Source organism: Triticum dicoccoides, chromosome 1A (assembly GCF_002162155.2).
Source record: "Triticum dicoccoides isolate Atlit2015 ecotype Zavitan chromosome 1A, WEW_v2.0, whole genome shotgun sequence".
NCBI classification, from domain to species: Eukaryota; Viridiplantae; Streptophyta; class Magnoliopsida; order Poales; family Poaceae; genus Triticum; species Triticum dicoccoides.
In genome coordinates this window covers 569,573,348-569,579,208 of record NC_041380.1, presented here as the reverse complement: position 1 = coordinate 569,579,208, position 5,861 = coordinate 569,573,348, and the positions used below count along the sequence as shown (strand labels likewise).

The following is a 5,861-nucleotide window of genomic DNA, read 5'->3' as shown; positions in this document are numbered from 1 at the left end:
CTGACTTGCACTCCAAGTCTCCTAGGTGTCTTCTGGTCCAAGAAAAATCATCGCAAAAGTTTTATTCCGTTTGGTATTCCTTTTCTGCGAAACTCTAAAATAAGAAAAAAACACAAACTGGCACTGGGCTCTAGGTTAATAGGTTAGTCGCAAAAATCATATAAAATAGCATATTAATGCATATAAAACATCCAAAACAGATAATATAATAGTATGGAACAATCAAAAATTATAGATACGTTAGAGACGTATCAGTCCACGGCAGCAAGATCGCCGGGCGACGCGGGGCAGCAGTGACAATGGGAGGCGGTGGTCAGCGCCGGCGCGGGAGAGGTGGGGTCAGCGGAGGCGGGCGATGGGTGGCGGCGTCGATCGGTGCCAGGGGCAACGGCGACGGCACGCTCCCAATCCAGATCGGGAACAAGAGGATGGGCGCGAGGGGACAGTGGGGACGGGAAAGAAGTGGGGGGTTAGGGTTTCGGTCAAGCGGACCCGGGGTTAGTAGGCTGGGGGCGCGGGGTGGGCCGGTCTGGTCGCTAGGCCAACTGGGCCGAGGCCGCTGGGGGCAGGGGGTTCCCCCCTTTTTTCATTTTTCTTTTGTTTATTTCCTGTTTTCTTTTTAGTTTCAATTTATTTCGGTTTTATAAATTATTAACCTAGTCCCTAAATTAACCATTATTAATTACTGCCATAAAAAGTTTGGTGCAATAATAAAATACTTGGTATATTTTTATTATTTAATAGGCATTTAAATAATTGTTTTAGTCACTGTTTTATTTACTATGGGGCATCTCAGTACTTTATAAAGTGTTGGTTTCTCCGCCATAATTATCAATGAACTATTTGGCACAACCCAAACCTTTTTTTGTTTAAATGTTTGAAAGCTTTTATTGTTTTCTCTGATTTTGAATTTTAAATTCAAACGGGATTGAATCATCGCGGGGTTAACAACAATAATCGTGGTGACATGGCATCATTAGCAGAGGGTTAGGGTAGCTTAATTATCCGGGCGTCACAATATGCATCTCAGACATGTCAATCATTCTTAATTTTCTACTCACTCGAAGAAGATTCATGGTTGGCATGACTAATTTTTTGTTGAGAGAAACATAAGATGTTTATTGAATCTAGACCAGGTGCCAGTCATGTACGGTGCTTAGCCGTCATGGCTGTCACACCGAGTTCGGCTAGACGTTCCTGCAGCAGCACTGCTCGGGGTGGACGGTGTGGTTGCAGCGGGAAAGATAAATAGGTCCTGCAGCTCCCCTCTCTTCGCACTCATAGATGCACATCGCCTTACTGCAGGGCTGGTGCGCAGAATTGGCGCACGACCATATCCTAACTGCATGAATCAAAACAACTCAAGGTTACCACATACCTCATAAGTTGATCAAACCGAAAATGCAGAGTAAAATCATGGAGAGATTAATACGTGCATGGCAGTGTGACGGTGGCGAGGAGGACATCATCATCGAGAGAACCAGGAAGAGGACAAGAATCGCGGAGTGTGCATTGCTACCGACGAGCGCCATGGGCAGGAGAAAAGAGGAGGTAGCTTCAATTTCCTTCTGTTGCCCTCGTGCTAATGCTTTAGTACAGTGGCTGACGATCTCTTTCCCCTGCAGTGGGTTTATATTAAGGTGCGACCCAATCTTGCAACGTGAGCGATTGATTCTATAAGATATAAGATCCTTTTTTTGCGAAAATGATCCAGATCTAATGATCTATTATCAAAGTTCAGCGGAAGTATAAAGCATCTCTAACCTTGATTCTATATTATATAAGATCTTGATTCTACATTTTAAATTAATGAAAGCACCATTTATAAATAATGCTATAATATCTTTCATTTATGCATTTCCCTCCCATATTAATGCTTCTATCACAATGTTAGGGGCACTCCCAGTGATCTTAAGCTATATATCGTATACATTATATAAATGTGTAGATCTTGCATTTCTCAGTAGGGCATTTTATTAACCAAATTCTACAAGATCTTGCAATTGTGTGTTCCTCTATGAGATTCATGTTGGCATCACAATGCTATGACCATATGGTCAAGGTTGTGAGAATCGCGATTTTGTTGTACGATTACACGACCTTATGATCGAAACTACCATCTATGGTTCTACGATTTGGGTTCATAGAATCTACGTTTCTATGATCCTGGTAATTAAGATTCTATGAGTTGCTATCCTACCAATAGAGCTTCGATCTGATTCAAAATCACGATTCCGACAACCTTGCATATGGTATCTTGTCAAATCTAAGATTGTGTATCATCTTCATAGATCTAAGAAAAGAAATGCTAGAGGCACTTGTTAAAATCGAAGATCATGTAATATCTTGATAAATGAAAGAAAATAAATGCCAAAGGTTCTTATTCAATTCAAGATCGAGTAGTTGATAAATGCAAGAAAACTAAATGTTAGAGGCCCTTCAAAATAAAAGAAAGAGCAGCTCGGCCACTCGCGCGTTGTTTGGTGACAATTTCATATTGTTATTGATATATTGATGGATTTACATTACTTTCTTTAATATAACATTTTAAAAGGTGTAAGTAACATTGCATGTGTAGTATTCATTTGACATTTTGTTGTGTGGCACAATCTCCCCTACGAAATGCAAGGCGTGTTTTGACTATCCACATTCAAGCTTTGATAAATAACACATAACATTATTTTGACACAACTTTGATGCCATTTGAATCTTCAACATTATTTTATTATTATTTTGATTTCATAACAGTTTTGAATGTATAGAAAATCATGTCAAAAAGTACATAGTTGAAGGAAATCCCAAAAATATTGGTTTATTGTAGACTGTGTTAAAAAAAGCTCATTGGTATAATCAAAAGAATGACACCGACCCTCATGGACCCGGCAGACTCTGTCTCTCTATCCCTTGCTCTGTTTCCCAAGCATACCGTGGAAATAGGTAGAGGGACTTCATCGTTAGAGCCTTATTGTAGACGGTAAGCAGCAAGCTCATTTTGTTTAGAGGTAAATACACAACAAGTCATAGAACTTGCACGCGACGGTCAGTTTGATGCATAAACTTATAAAATACGTGTTTTTGTCATCTAACTTGTCCTTCCGTTCATATACAATGCTTTCTACCGTATTTCGGCTGTATCATGTGCACACATGGCGTGCCAACATGGTAGGGGCACACTGTCAGTGGCTGAGCCGGTGGGTAGTCCGCGTGCACTGATTTTTTCAGAAAGCACGCTTGCATTTTATTTATTTATGCAGAGGAACCTCAAAAGAATGAAAAATGCTGGAGCAGCAGTAGTATTCGAACAAATGCTACAATTCGCCTCATTTAGATAGCCACTTGACCTCCTTACAGTTGACGTTTAATGAGCACAAATAGCTTTATATAAGACAGACCGGTCGAGTTAAAGTAGAAACCAAAACGAGAAAGTGGAAGGCACCGGTTCGAACCTATGACCACATGAGCTCGCCGCGTGTGCAAGCAGCAACCATCCGGCCACTATGAGTTTTTCTTAAGAAAAAACTATCAGCCATGATGACATTTAAATAGATAAACACAATTTATCTTATCTATGCTTCATTCTTTTTCCTATTTAAGAAAATTATTTTATATTCTAGATAAACTTTTCGGACAAATCAACTAGATTTTTGTTTCAATTCAACTAATTTTAAATTAAAAATCAATATAAAATGAAATATAGTGCAGAATGAGTGTACGTAATTTTTTTGGACAAATCAACTAGATTTTTTGTTTAATTTGAATAATCTAGATAAAAGAAAATATAGTTCAAAATGAATATACTTATTTCAGACAAATCAACGGAATTTATTATGATCGAAAATCTAGATAAAAGAAATTATATGTAAAATAGAATGTACATAATTTTTTCGGAGAAAACAACTAAATTTTTGTTTGAATTTAAATAATTTAAAATTAAAAAATATGGATAAAAGGAAATATAGTGTACAATGAATGTACGCATTTTTTGGGGACAAATCAATAAAATTTTGTTGAATTCGAATAATTTTAAATTTTAAAATCTATATAAAATAAAATATGGCTCAGAATGAATGTAAGTAATTTTTTCAGACAAATCAACTAATTTTTGTTTGGATTTGAATAATCTATATAAAAGAAATATAGTTCATAATGAATGTATGTAAATTTCTTTTGAATAAATCAATGGAAATTTTGTTTGAATTCAAATAATTCTAGATTGGAAAATCTAGATAAAAAATATATGTCAGAATGAATGTACGTAAAAAAATTCCTGAAAAATAAAATAAAATTTTGTTTGAATTCGAGTAATTTCAATAAAAAAAATATTGTGCAGGATGAATGTATGTAATTTCGTTTCCAACAAATCAGCAGAAATTTTGTTTGACTCCTAATAATTTTAATTTTGAAAATCTAGAGAAAAGAAAGTATATTCAGAATATGTATTTTATCCTAGAGGGGATATACCTTAGTTGTCCAAATGAAACAGCGAGCACAATCAGTTGCGTTGGTTAGGTCACCAACGACATTCCGCCAGTTCGCTGATTCAAACTGGCTCCGGCCGATTTTTTCCTGCCCAATATATGTACAACGTACACTGATGGGTGGATCCAAGTACAGCTATTACTGGAGTGCTTTTGTACAAAGTAAAAAAAACGTTGGCGTTTCTGCAAAAAAAAACACATCACGTGCACTAGCCACAGACAATGGGCCCTGGCAACGTAGGCGGCGAAATACACCCATGTACGCGAAGTGTGATCATATTTGACACGCCCGCGCAAATTTCATGACTAAAAACATGTATTTTGCAAGTTTGTGTATCAAACTGCCCGTCACGTGCAAATTCTAAGACTCCTACTATTTACCTCTTTTGTTTATGGAGTCTCAGTAGTGTTTCAACAGTAACAATCTACCAGACAAGCTTCTATAAGTGACTTCCTTTCCCTCTCTGGCGATGAAATAGACTCGAGGGCAACCACAAAAAAAGAAATAGACTCGAGGGCAACACAGCTTCTACAAGTGTCCAACACAACCTAGCAATGCTCTCGAAGCAATGCTGGAGGTTACTAAACAACCCGGACTCATTATGTGCAAGAGTATTGAAGGCGAAATATTTCCCTAATGGTAGTTCACTACAGGCTACTTTAAAAAATGGTGCCTCATTTACCTGGCAGAGTATAATGAAGGGCTTGGAGACTTTCAAATTGGGGTATATATGGCGTATTTGGTCAGGGGAGAAAGTGAATATCTGGAGGGAACCCTGGGTTCCAAGCAGTGCAAATAGAAGGGTGATTACGCCGCGGGGTCACACTATTCTGACTACAGTTAATGATCTCATAGACCCCATAAGTGGAAGCTGGGACGAGGAACTGATTAGATCAATCTTCAATCATGTCGATGTTCGAAGGATCCTAGAGATTCCGCTGAATTACAATGCTTTTGAGGATTTCATAGCTTGGCACCCGGACCGAAGAGGTATTTTCTCAGTACGTTCAGCTTACCACACTCAATGGATTCGGACTTTTAGGGCACATGCAAATGCACTATTGCAGCCAGGGAGGTCCAATACACCACCGGTTTGGAGTATGCTATGGAAACTTCAAATTCCACGTAAAGTTCAAGTTTTCTGTTGATGGGCACTACATGGAATATTACCCCTAAAGTCCATTCTTACTAATAGGCATGTTGGGATAGCTGGTGCATGCCCCATATGTCACAATGCGGCCGAAGATGTGAGACACCTGTTATTTGATTGTCCCCATGCTTCAGAGATGTGGTCACGGCTCGGAATCTAGGATATTATCAACGAAGCGAAAATGATTGATCGTTCGGGGTCAATCATTCTAGAACATATTCTGGTCGGCCCA

General features: G+C 38.4%; 1 long non-coding RNA gene across 1 annotated transcript; it reads right to left on the bottom strand.

Annotated features, from left to right (window-relative positions):
* Positions 1 to 1,033: 1,033 nt before the first annotated feature.
* On the bottom strand, positions 1,034 to 1,585 carry LOC119336700. Its single transcript, XR_005162773.1, has 2 exons — positions 1,433 to 1,585; positions 1,034 to 1,342 (listed from the first exon to the last, which is right to left on the bottom strand). It is a non-coding gene; the product is annotated as an uncharacterized LOC119336700 (long non-coding RNA).
* Between the last annotated feature and the right edge of the window lie 4,276 nt (positions 1,586 to 5,861).